Source organism: Phoca vitulina, unplaced genomic scaffold (genome assembly GCF_004348235.1).
Source record: "Phoca vitulina isolate PV1807 unplaced genomic scaffold, GSC_HSeal_1.0 scaffold26, whole genome shotgun sequence".
Lineage (NCBI taxonomy): Eukaryota > Metazoa > Chordata > Mammalia > Carnivora > Phocidae > Phoca > Phoca vitulina.
The window spans coordinates 7,010,120-7,023,398 of NW_022589729.1; the positions used below are offsets into that span (position 1 = coordinate 7,010,120).

The 13,279-nt window shown below is 36.7% G+C and overlaps 1 long non-coding RNA gene across 6 annotated transcripts in view; it reads left to right on the forward strand.

The window, feature by feature from the left end:
• Nucleotides 1–13,279, forward strand: part of LOC116643430 — a 445,025-nt gene that overhangs the window by 84,467 nt on the left and 347,279 nt on the right. For 4 of the 6 annotated variants that reach the window (XR_004301555.1, XR_004301552.1, XR_004301557.1 and 1 more), the window contains one exon: nucleotides 1,517–1,538. The exons of the other annotated variants lie outside the window; for them this stretch is intronic. This is a non-coding gene — a long non-coding RNA (uncharacterized LOC116643430). The remainder of the gene's footprint in view (nucleotides 1–1,516; nucleotides 1,539–13,279) is intronic. 6 annotated transcript variants of the gene reach the window in all.

The following is a 13,279-nucleotide window of genomic DNA, read 5'->3' on the forward strand; positions in this document are numbered from 1 at the left end:
ATAGAAATTCTGATGTCATATACTGTCATTCTTTTAATGAATTCTATGTTTAATTTTTATTTTAACACAGTTTTTAAGAAACTGAATTGTATATAGCTGATCCTATGTAGTCTTGCAGATCACTTTTTATTAACTCAAAATGTGATTTAATTACAGATTATTTTCAAATCACAGAAAATCCAAACACCAGTATAGTATGTGATCTGAAATATTATACAAACACAAAAACAGACTAAATATAATGCTTAAGAAGCATGACAGGAAAAATGTCTGTAATATGGAGGATTTTCTAGCATGAACAATTCCAGGCTTTAGTAGACAGATACTGAGATTAGATTTCTCAGCTAATCAACAGAATAAATTTCATGTATCCTCAGTGAAAATAACTTAAAAGTCAAATGCTTTTTCAGGGAAACCAATGACCAATAATTAGGTATGCCAACAAAGAAACACTTGATACTACTTTTTAAAACATTATTTATGATGATACATTTTCAGTCTACAAGTATTGCAACATTTCCTTGCAACATTCATCTTGTAACATTACTCTAGACAATAATAATTATATTAGGTATTGAGTGTCTCTTTGTACCCTAACAGCTCCTCTTGTTTCCCTAAGGCCACAGGAATTTGAAGGTAGATTGTGTAATCTAAAGATGTCAGAGACACCTTAAGATTTCTCAACATCAAAACATCAAGAACTTTATTACTGAAGAAGAAGAGAATCAAGAGGATTCCTCTCACTTGTTACTTTTGGGGATATAAAAATAAATAGGAGATGATGAGGCTATGGGCTTACTCTGATTTTTTTAACTTAATTAGCTTTTATTGGCATATAATATACATACAAAAAATGTACCAACTTTAAGAGTATGATCTGATGAGTTTTGACACATTCAGTTGTGTAACCACCACCACCATCAGGATATAATACATTTTCATCATCCCCAAATTTTCCTCATGTTCTCTGAGTCAATCTTCAAACCTCTGCAAATCTCCAGACCTAGACATTCATCTCCTTTATTATTCCAATTTTGTCATTTTTAAAAAATTTCATATAAATAGAATCATACAGATCATGGAGTATGTCAGTATAAAGACATAGCATAATACTTTTGAGATTCATTTACCAGGAGTTCAACCTTTTTTAGTAATGAATAATAATCTATTATATAGGTATAATAAAATATGTGTATCTGTGCACCATACAATGGACATTTTAGTTGTTTGCAGTTTGGGGCTATATTAAGAGTAAACCTTTATGAACATTTAACTACAAAGTTTTGGTTTGTTTTGTTTTGTTTTTTATTTTGTGGAGATATATATATCTATATCTTTTTTTTTTTCCCCTCAAGTAACACCTAGGAGTAGAATTGCTTTGATATAAGAAATTGTCATATTGTTTTTTAAAGTGGATGTGATATTTTACATTTCCACTAGTAATACATGTATGTAATTTTTAGTTGCTTTATCTCCTCTTCTGCACTTGAAATTGTGTTTTTTTTTTTAATTTCAGCTATTTTAGTGGGTGTGTAGAGGTAAGTCATCGTGTTTTTAATTTCCATTTGCCTAATCATTATTGATGTTTAGTGTATTTATGTATGCTTATTTTCCATTTGCATATCTCGTTTGGAGAATTTGTCCAAATCTTTCCCCATTTTTCAACTGTAATTTATTTTTTTTAAATTACAGAGTTGCAAGTGTTGTTTGTATATGCCACATGCAACCCCTTTATCAGCTACATATTTTGAAAATACTATCAGTATGTAACCTTCCCTTTTATCTTTTTTAAATGCTATGTCTGAAGAGCAATTTTTAAAATTTTTGATGAAGTCTAACTTAGCATTGTTTATTACTTATGCTTCTTATTTCTATCTAGAAATCTTTCTTTAACTCAAGGTCATAAGAATTTTCTGTTTCATTCTAGTAGTTTTAAAATTTTAGTTCTATTATTTAGATGTAGCATGAATTTAGAATTTAACTTTTCTACATTGTATGAAATAAGGAAGGTTTGTTAGTTTTGCATATGAATATCCAGTTGTTGTGGCATTTGTGGAAAAGACTATCCTTTCCTCTTTGAATTACCTTGACATCTTTGTTGAAAACCAGTTAGCCATATATGTGTTTATATCTATTCTTTTGATTCTGGCCCATGGATCTGTATGTCTATCTTTATACAAGTAAAGTAAATCTTGAAATCAGATAGCTTGTTTTCCAAATTTGTCCTTCGTCAAAATTATTTTTAATTATTCAAGATTCTTTGAATTTCTGCATATATTTAGAATTAACTTGTCAATTTCAATGAATAAACCTATTAGAATTTGAATTGAGGGGGGAAGAGCAAGATGGCAGAGGAGTAGGAGACCTAAATTTCATCTGGTCCCAGGAATTCAGCTGGATAGGGATCAAACCATTCTGAACACCTACAAACTCAACAGGAGATCAAAGAAAAGAATAGCAACAACTCTCTGAACAGAAAAGCGACAACTTTCTGGAAGGTAGGACGTGCGGAGAAGTGAATCCGAGGCGATATTCGGGAAGATAGACGGTGGAGGAGGGGGCCTCCGTCAGCCAATACCAGCAAGTGATAGAGCCACGGAGCACAAAATTGGAACTTTTACAAGTCTGCTCCACTGAGGACGTCGCTCCAGTGGCTAAGCGGGGGGTGGAACCCTCGCTGGGACAGTGTGGCCTCAGGACCCTTGGGGTCACAGAAAGACCGGGGGTGCCTGAGTGCGGCAGAGCTCCCAGGTATCAGAGCGGGGAAGCCGGCTGCAGAGACGGAGCCAAGGAGCGGGCTCTCAGCTCGGGGTTGCCATAAACTGTGATCCACGGCAGTCGGGCCACTGCTCTTCCAGCAGGGACCCAACAAGTGGCAGATCCGGGGAGACTCCCCTTCCTCCCCTAGGACGAGCGGCCCGGGAGTGCACCGCAGGGATCTGCTGGGTTTGGAGACTCCACACGGGGTCGTGTGCCAGAGATAGAAACGCTCGGTCACAGGCCGGGTGAGCACGGAGTGCGGCCTGAGACCGGGGAGACGGGAGTGATTGACTGCTTTTCTCTGGGGGCTCACTGAGCAGCGGGCCCCGAGTTCTTGGCTCCTTTGGGGCGGAGATTGGGAGGCCGCCATTTTCACTCTCGTCCTCCAAAGCTCTACGGAAAGCTTGCAGGGAACAAAAGCTCCTGAGAGCAAACCCGAGCAGATAACGTAGCCCGGACCCGGGAAGGGCGGGGCAATTCCGCCTCCAGGAAAGACATTTGGGAACCATGGCAACAGGCCTCTCCCCCAGAAGATCAGCAAGAACAGCCAGCCAAGACCAAGTTTACCAATCAATGAGAACGGCAGAACGCCAGCACTAGGGGAATACTGCACATAGAATTCATGGCTTTTTTACCATGATTCTTTAGTCTTTCAAAGTTAATTTTTTAATTTTCTTTTTCTTTTTTTTTGAATTTTTCTTTTTCCCTTTTTCAACCAACATCTTATCAATCCCTTTATTAAAAATCTTTTTTATTTTTCATTTTTAGAGTCATATTCTATCCCTTCATAATAGTTAACCTTATTTTTGGTATATATATATGTGTATATATATATATTTTGGTATATATATATGTGTAAAATATATATATATTTTGGGAGGCAGTTTCTTCTAACATATATATATATATAAGTTCTCTCTTTAAAATTTTGGGATACAGTTTCTTCTAACAGACCAAAATATACCCTAAATCTCTAGTGTATGGCTTTGTTCTAGTCTCCTGACTGATCACATTCTCTCCCCTTTTTTTTTTTAATTTCTCTTCTTTCTTTTTTCAACCAACTTCTTATCAATTCCTTTTATAAAATCTTTTATAATTTCAATCTTTACAGTCATATTCCATCCCTTCATCGTATTTACCTTATTTTTGTACATATATAAGCTTTTCTTTCTTTAAAATTTTGGGAGGCAGTTTCTTCTAACAGACCAAAATACGCCCAAAATCTAATGTGTGGCACTGATCTATTCACCAGCCTGATCATATTTGATCATATTCTTTTTTTTTTATCTTTTTCTTTTTCTTTCTTTCCCTTTCTTTTACCCTGATTTCAGATCTCTTCTGATTTGTTTAGTCTATATTTTTCTGGAGTCGTTGTTACTCTGTTAGCATTTTGTTCTCTAATTCCTCTATTCTCCTCTGGACAAAATGACAAGACGGAAAAAATCACCTCAAAAAAAAGAACAAGAGGGGCGCCTGGGTGGCTCAGTCGTTAAGCGTCTGCCTTTGGCTCAGGTCATGATCCCAGGGTCCTGGGATCGAGCCCCGCATTGGGCTCCCTGCTCCACGGGAAACCTGCTTCTCCCTCTCCCACTCCCCCTGCTTGTGTTCCCTCTCTCTCGCTGTGCCTCTCTGTCAAATAAATAAAATCTTAAAAAAAAACAAACAAAAAAAAACAAGAGGCAGTACCGACTGCCAGGAACCTAATCAATACAGACATTAGTAAGATGTCGGAACTAGAGTTCAGAATGACGATTATAAAGATACTAGCTGGGCTTGAAAAAAGCATGGAAGACATTAGAGAAACCCTTTCTGGAGAAATAAAAGAACTAAAATCTAACCAAGTCATAATCAAAAAGGCTATTAATAAGGTGCAATAAAAAATGGAGGCTCTAACTGCTGAGATAAATGAGGCAGAAGAGAGAATCAGTGATAGACAAGACCAAATGGTGGAAAATAAAGAAGCTGAGAAAAAGAGAGATAAACAACTACTGGATCACGAGGTCAGAATTCAAGAGATAAGCGATACCATAAGACAAAACAATATTAGAATAATTGGGATCCCAGAAGAAGAAGAAAGAGAGAGGGGGGCAGAAGGTATATTGGAGCAAATTATAGCAGAGAACTTCCCTAATTTGGGGAAGGAAACAGGCATCAAAATCCAGGAGGCACAGAGAAGCCCCCTCAAAATAATAAAAATAGGTCAACACCCTGACATCTAATAGTAAAACTTAAGAGTCTCAGAGACAAAGAGAAAATCCTGAAAGCACCTTGGGATAAGAGATCTGTAACCTACAATAGTAGAAATATTAGATTTCAAAGAGACCTGGCAGGCCAAAAGGGACTGGCATGATATATTCGGAGCACTAAATGAGAAAAATACTTAGCCAAGAATCCTATATCCAGCTAGGCTGTCACTGAAAATAGAAGGAGAGATAAAAAGCTTCCAGGACAAACAATAACTAAAGGAATTTGCAAACAAGAAAACCAGCCCTACAAGAAATATTGAAAGGGGTCCTCTAAGCAAAGAGAGAGCCTAAAAGTAACATAGACCAGAAAGGGACACAGACAATATACAATAACAGTCACCTTACAGGCAATACAATGGCACTAAATTCATATCTTTCAATAGTTACCCTGAATGTAAATGGGCTAAATGTCCCAATCAAAAGACACAGGCTATCAGATTGGATAAAAAAACAAGACCCATCAATATGCTCTCTGCAAGAGACTCATTTTAGACCCAAAGACACCCCCAGATTGAAAGTGAGGGGGTGGAAAACTATTTACCATGCTAATGGACACCAAAAGAAAGCTGGGCTGGCAATCCTTATATCAGACAAAGTAGATTTCAAACCAAAGACTGTAATAAGAGATGAGGAAGGACACTATATCCTACTTAAAGGGTCTATCCAACAAGAAGATCTAACAATTGTAAATACCTATGCCCCTAACATGGGAGCAGCCAATTATATAAGCCAATTAATAACAAAAGCAAAGAAACACATTGAAAACAATACAATAATAGTGGGGTACTTTAAAACCCCCCTCACTGAAATGGACAGATCATCTAAGCAAAAGATCAACAAGGAAATAAAGACTTTAAATGACACATTGGACCAAATGGACTTCACAGATATATTCAGAACATTCCATCCCAAAGCAACAGAATACACATTCTTCTCTAGTGCCCATGCAACATTCTCCAGAATCGATCACATCCTAGGTCACAAATCAGGTCTCAACCGGTACCAAAAGATTGGGATCATTCCCTGCCTATTTTCAGACCACAATGCTTTGAAACTAGAACTCAATCACAAGAGGAAAGTCGGAAAGAACTCAAATACATGGAGGCTAAAGAACATCCTACTAAAGAATGAATGGGTCAACCAGGAAATTAAAGAAGAATTTAAAAAATTCATGGAAACAAATGAAAATGAAAACACAGCTGTTCAAAATCTTTGGGATGCAGCAAAGGCAGTCCTAAGAGGAAAGTATATAGCAATACAAGCCTTTCTCAAGAAACAAGAAAGGTCTCAAATACACAACCTAACCCTACACCTAAAGGAGCTGGAGAAAGAACAGCAAATAAAGCTTAAACCCAGCAGGAGAAGAGAAATAATAAAGATCAGAGCAGAAATCAATGAAATAGAAACCAAAAGAACTGTAGAACAGATCAATGAAACTAGGAGCTGGTTCCTTGAAAGAATTAACAAGATTGATAAACCCCTGGCCAGACTTATCAAATAAGAAAAGAGAAATGACTCAAATAAATAAAATCATGAATGAAAGAGGAGAGATCACAACCAACACCAAAGAAATACAAACAAATAAAGAATATATTATGAGCAACTATATGCCAGCAAATTAGATAATCTGGAAGAAATGGATGCATTCCTAGAGGTATCAACTACCAAAACTAAACCAGGAAGAAATAGAAAACCTGAACAGACCTATAACCACTAAGGAAATTGAAACAGTCATCAAAAATCTCCCAACAAACAAGAGTCCAGGGCCAGATGGCTTCCCAGGGGAATTCTACCAAACATTTGAAGAAGAATTAATACCTATTCTGAAACTGTTCCAAAAAATAGAAATGGAAGGAAAACTTCCAAACTTGTTTTATGAGGCCACCATTACTTTGATCCCAACACCAGACAAAGAGCCCATCAAAAAGAATTACAGACCAATATCCTTGAACATGGATGCAAAAAGTCTCACCAAAATACTAGCCAATAGGATCCAACACTACATTGAAAGGATTATTCACCATGACCAAGTGGGATTTATTCCTGGGCTGCAAGGTTGGTTCAACATCCACAAATCAATCAATGTGATACAATACATTAACAAAAGAAAGAACAAGAACCACATGATCCTCTCGATAGATGCAGAAAAAGCATTTGACAAAGTACAGCATCCTTTCTTGATCAAAACTCTTCAGAGTAGAGGGATAGAGGGTACATACCTCAATATCATAAAAGCCATCTATGAAAAACCCACAGCAAATATCATTCTCAATGGGGAAAAACAGAGCTTTCCCCCTAAGGTCAGGAAAATGGCAGGGATGTCCACTATCACCACTGCTATTCAACATAGTATTAGAAGTCCTAGCCATAGCAATCAGGCAACAAAAAGAAATAAAATACATCCAAATCGGCAAAGAAGAAGTCAAACTCTCACTGTTTGCAGATGATATGATACTTTATGTGGAAAACCCAAAAGACTCCACCCCAAAACTGCTAGAACTCACACAGGAATTCAGTCAAGTGGCAGGATATAAAATCAATGCACAGAAATCAGTGGCATTCCTATACACCAACAACAAGACAGAAGAAAGAGAAATTCAGGAGTTGATCTCATTTACAATTGCACCCAAAACCATAAGATACCTAGGAATAAATCTAACCAAAGAGGCAAAGAATCTGTACTCAGAAAAGTATAAAATACTCATGAAAGAATTTGAGGAAGACACAAAGAAATGGAAAAACGTTCCATGCTCATGGATTGGAAGAACAAATATTGTGAAGATGTCAGTGCTTCCTAGAGCAATCTACACATTTAATGCAATCCCTATCAAAATACCATCCACTTTTTCCAAAGAAATGGAACAAATAATCCTCAAATTTGTATGGAACCAGAAAAGACCCTGAATAGCCAGAGGAATTTTGAAAAAGAAAAGCAAAGCTGGTGGCATCACAATTCCAGACTTCACGCTCTATTACAGAGCTGTCATCGTCCAGACAGTATGGTACTGGCACAAAAACAGACACATAGATCAATGGAACAGAACAGAGAGCCCAGAAATGGACCCTCAACTCCATGGTCAAGTAATCTTCGACAAAGCAGGAAAGAATGTCCAATGGAAAAAAGACAGTGTCTTCATCAAATGGTGTTGGGAAAATTGGACAGCCACATGCAGAAGAATGAAACTGGACCATTTCCTTACACCACACACAAAAATAGACTCAAAATGGTTGAAAGACCTAAATGTGAGACAGGAGTCCATCAGAATCCTAAAGGAGAACACAGGCAGCAACCTCTTTGACCTCAGCCGCAGCAACTTCTTCCTAGACACATCACCAAAGGCAAGGGAAGCAAGGGCAAAAATGAACTATTGGGACTTCATCAAGATAAAAAACTTTTGCACAGCGAAAGAAACAGTCAACAAAACCAAAAGACAACCGACAGAATGGGAGAAGATATTTTCAAATGACATATAGGATAAAGGGCTAGTATCCAAAATCTATAAAGAGCTTATCAAACTCAACACCCAAAGAACAAAGAATCCAATGAAGAAATGAGCAGAAGACACGAACAGACATTTTTCCAAAGAAGACACCCAAATGGCCAACAGAGATATGAAAAAGTGCTCAATATTGCTCGGCATCAGGGAAATCCAAATCAAAACCTCAATGAGATACCACCTCACACCAGTCAGAATGGCTAAAAATAACAAGTCGGGAAATGACGGATGTTGATGGGGATGCGGAGAAAGGGGAACGCTCCTACACTGTTGGTGGGAATGCAAGCTGGTGCAGCCACTCTGCAAAACAGTATGGAGGTTCCTCAAAAAGTTGAAAATAGAGCTACCATACGATCCAGCAATTGCACTACTGGGTATTTACCCCAAAGATACAAATGTAGGGATCCGAAGGGGTACATGCACCCCGATGTTTATACCAGCAATGTCCACAATAGCCAAACTATGGAAAGAGCCAAGATGTCCATCGACAGATGAATGGATAAAGAAGATGTGGTACATACATACAATGGAATATTATGCAGCCATCAAAAGGAATGAAATCTTGCCATTTGCAACGACGTGGATGGAACTGGAGGGTGTTATGCTGAGCGCAATAAGTCAATCAGAGAAAGACACGTATCATATGATCTCACTGATATGAGGAATTCTTAATCTCAGGAAACAAACTGAGGGTTGCTGGAGTGGTGGGAGTTGGGAGGCATGGGTGGCTGGGTGATAGACATTGGGGAGGGTATGTGCTATGGTGAGCGCTGTGAATTGTGTAAGACTGTTGAATTGCAGACCTGTACCTCTGAAACAAATAATACATTATGTGTTAAAAAAAAAAAAGAAGATAGTAGGAAGGGAAAAATGAAGGGGGCAAAATTGGAGGGGGAGACGAACCATGAGAGACTATGGACTCTGAAAAACAAACTGAGGGTTCTAGAGGGGACTGGGGTTGGGGGATGGGTTAGCCTGGTGGTGGGTATTAAAGAGGGCATGTACTGAATAGAGCACTGGGTGTTATACACAAACAATGAATCATGGAACACTACATCAAAAACTAATGATGTGATATATGGTGAGTAACACAACATAATAAAATAAAAAAAAAGAAAAAAAAAGAATTTGAATTGAGGTTGCCAATATCAACAAATAAGACTACTGATCAATTTGGGGAGATCAGCTTGGGAGAATCAATCTTGGGACAATATGTCATCTGAGCAATAAACATGGCACATATCTCCATTTATTAAGTCTTCTTTAATTTGTTTCAGCATTTATTTGTAATTTTCAGTGTAGATAAGTTGTGCATATTTGCCTAAATTTATCCATGTCATATTTTATGCTGTTGTTAATATATAGATTTTTAAGATAGATATGTTTGTGTGTGTGTGTGTTGTTTGTTTTGTTTTTCACTATTGCTCTATAGCCTTTAATCTTGATAATGCACATATTAATTCTAGTAAATTTTTGGTGGGTTATTTAGGATTTTCAGTATAGACAATTATGGCATCTGTTAATAAAGAAATTTTTACTTTCCCCTTTCCAATCTGATTGTTTTGTTTCTTTTTCTTGCCTTTGGCTCTGTCTAGAACTACCAGTATAATGTAAGAATTGATGAGAGCAGTCATTCTTGCCTTGTTTATGGTCATTTACTCTTTTACCATTAAGTATAAGGTCAACACTAGGATTTTTGTAGAAGTTCTTTTCAGAATGACAAAGTTTCTTTCAATTTTTAGTTTGCTGAGTGTTTTTATCATGAATGGGTACTGATCTTTGAGAGAAAACCTTCAGTTTTTCATCAATAAGTATTAAATTAGCTCTAGTAAAAAACAAAATAAATGTTCTCTTTTAACTTGAGGAAATTTTTTTCTACTTTTAGTTTGCTGAGAGTTTTTGTTATGAATGAGTGTTGAAATTTGTCAAATGCTCTCTCTGCATCCACTGGTATACCGGTCATAGTGTTTTTTGTACTTATAAACAGTGATTGATTTTCTTTCTTTTTTTTTTTTAAAGATTTTATTTATTTATTTGACAGACAGAGAGAGACAGCAAGAGAGGGAACACAAGCAGGGGGATTGGGAGAGGGAGAAGCAGGCCTCCCATGGAGCGGGGAGCCCGATGCAGGGCTCGATCCCAGGACCCTGGGATCATGACCTGAGCCAAAGGCAGAAGCTCAATGACTGAGCTACCCAGTCACCACCCCATGGATTGATTTTCAGATGTAAAACTAATCTTGCATTCCTCAGTTAAAGCCAGTTGATTGTGATGTAATATCCTTTTTATGTATTTCTTAATTTAATTTTCTTAAATTAACAATTGTGTCTATGTTCAGGGGGGATATTGGGGTTTGGTTTTCTTTTTGGTAATGTATTTGATATTTTTTGATATCAAGTTACTGATTACCTCATAAATGAGTTGGGAAGTGTTCCCTTCTTTTCCATTTTCTGAACATTAGTGCAGAATTCCTAAGTCATTTTTCTACTTAAATATTTTTTTTAATTCACCAATGAAAACATCTAGCCCTAGAGTTTTCTTGGTGCAAAGATTTTTCAATTATGAATTACATTTCATTATAGATATAGGACTATATTTAGAACATTTTCTTATCTTTGTAATTTCTGTAGGATATGTAGTGATGTTCCTTCTTTTATTCCTGATACTCTTTTGTGTTAAGTCTGGCTGGTTTGTCAATTATATTGGTCCTTTCAAGGAACCAATTTTTGGTTTCATCAATTTTCCCATTGTTTCTCTATTTGCTGTAATTCATTAATTTCTATGCTTATTTTTTATTTTTTCCCCCTTTTGTGCTTACTTTGGTTTAATTTGTTCATTTTTAATATGGAAGCTTATGTCACTGATTTGAAACCTTGCTTTCTTTTCTAGTATATGCTATTTTTTGTTATAAAGATCTTTTAAACCCTGCTTTTTGTTGTCATCCACAAATTTTGATATATTATGCTGTTTATTAATTTATTGCTTCTCATCTTGTATCCACCCTTCTTTGTTCTACTTTAGGAAACAGAAGATGAACCCTGTAAAAATTTCCCTTTGATGAGTGACATGATATTAGCTTTGTCAATAGTGGGTTCTAGTGGAACACTAAAAGAAAAGAAATAGTCTTCATTTTCCTTTTTCCTCTTTAGCAACCAGAGATGTGAGGGAGGCCTGACAATGCTTAGTTATCAGTGAATTTCTCCAGCACTCATGTGGGCTCTTTCTAGTGGAACAGCTCCATACTGCCAGCACCCAATGAGGGCCTACTGCAGAGAAGATGAGACACTCCATGGCTCCAGTGAACTTTTCTTGGTCTGCTGATAGTGGATCAACTCTGGCTCATTGGTACTCTACAGTAAATTTCTTGGCCATCATATAGGCTCTTTCTTTTGACCAGCCCTGACCAGCCAGCACTATTTGGCTCATTTTATTGTCTTTATGCAGGCAGTCTCAATAGAACAGCTCCAGTCTGTCTGCACCCTCTGTTGAGTTTCTTGAACACTTAGTGGCTCCTCTTACTGACTAGTTTTTTATTCAGCCTCTTGCAAATTTGTTTGCCATAGGCAGGTTGCAGTTTCCTTGGCATCATATTCTCTCCAATAAGGTCTTACATTTAGACTAGTGTTAGCAGAGGTGGATTTCTTCCCAATTTAAGCTTTTTCCTTGTGGATTCTCCCTTAGCTTAGAGATAGGAAAAGGTTTCTGCATTGGCTATTCCTATATTTTATAGTTAATCACCTTTTACGAGTTAATAATTCTTTACATTGAATTTTGTCTATTCAGTATATTTTTGTGATCTCTAGCTATCGATTGGAACTGGATCAAATACACTTGTGTTTTTATTTTCTTTCAGTTTGAAATATTTTCTAATTTCCCCTATAATTTTTTCTTTGACAAAAAGGGTATTAAAAAGTATGTTGTTTTACTTGCATGTATTTGGGGATTTTTAGGATAACTTCATGTTATTGAATTCTAGTTTAATTTTGTTGTGTGTCAAAGATCATATTTTATATGGTTTCAATCTTTTTTATTGTGGTGAAAACACATAACATGATATCTAACTTATTAACAAATTTCTAAGTGTATAGTACAGTATTGTTAACTCTATGCACATTTTTATAGAGCAGATCTCTAGGACTTTTTCATCTTGCATGACTGAAACTCTATATCCATTATATAGTAATTGCTCCTATCCCCCTGCCATCCAGGCCCTGGTGATCACCATACTACTTTCTGTTCCATGAATTTAACTACTTCAGATATTGTATAAATGGAATCATGCAGTATTTGTCCTTCTGTGGCTGGCTTATTTCACATAACATAATGTCCTCCAGGCTCATCCATGTTGTCACATCAGCAAGGTTTCCTTTTTTAATGGCTGAATAACATTCTGTTGTACCTGTATACCACATTTCCACATTTTCTTTATTCAATTATCTGTTGACAGACACTTAGGTTCTTTCTATATCTTGACTATTATGAAGAATGCTTCAAGGAACAAGGGAGCAGAAGTATCTCTTAAAATCCTGTGTTTAGGTCTTTCAGATAAATCCCAAAAGTAGGGTTGCTGGATCATATAGTAGTTCTATTTTTTTACTTTTTTGAGGAGCTTCCATACTGTTTTACGTAACAGCTACACCATTTTACAATCCTACAGATAGTGTACAAGGACTCTAATTTCACCACATCCTCACCAAAACATGTTATTTTCTGTTCTTTTTTTTTTTTTTTTTATGATCATCCTAATAGGTAGTGGTGGGGTGATATCTCATTATA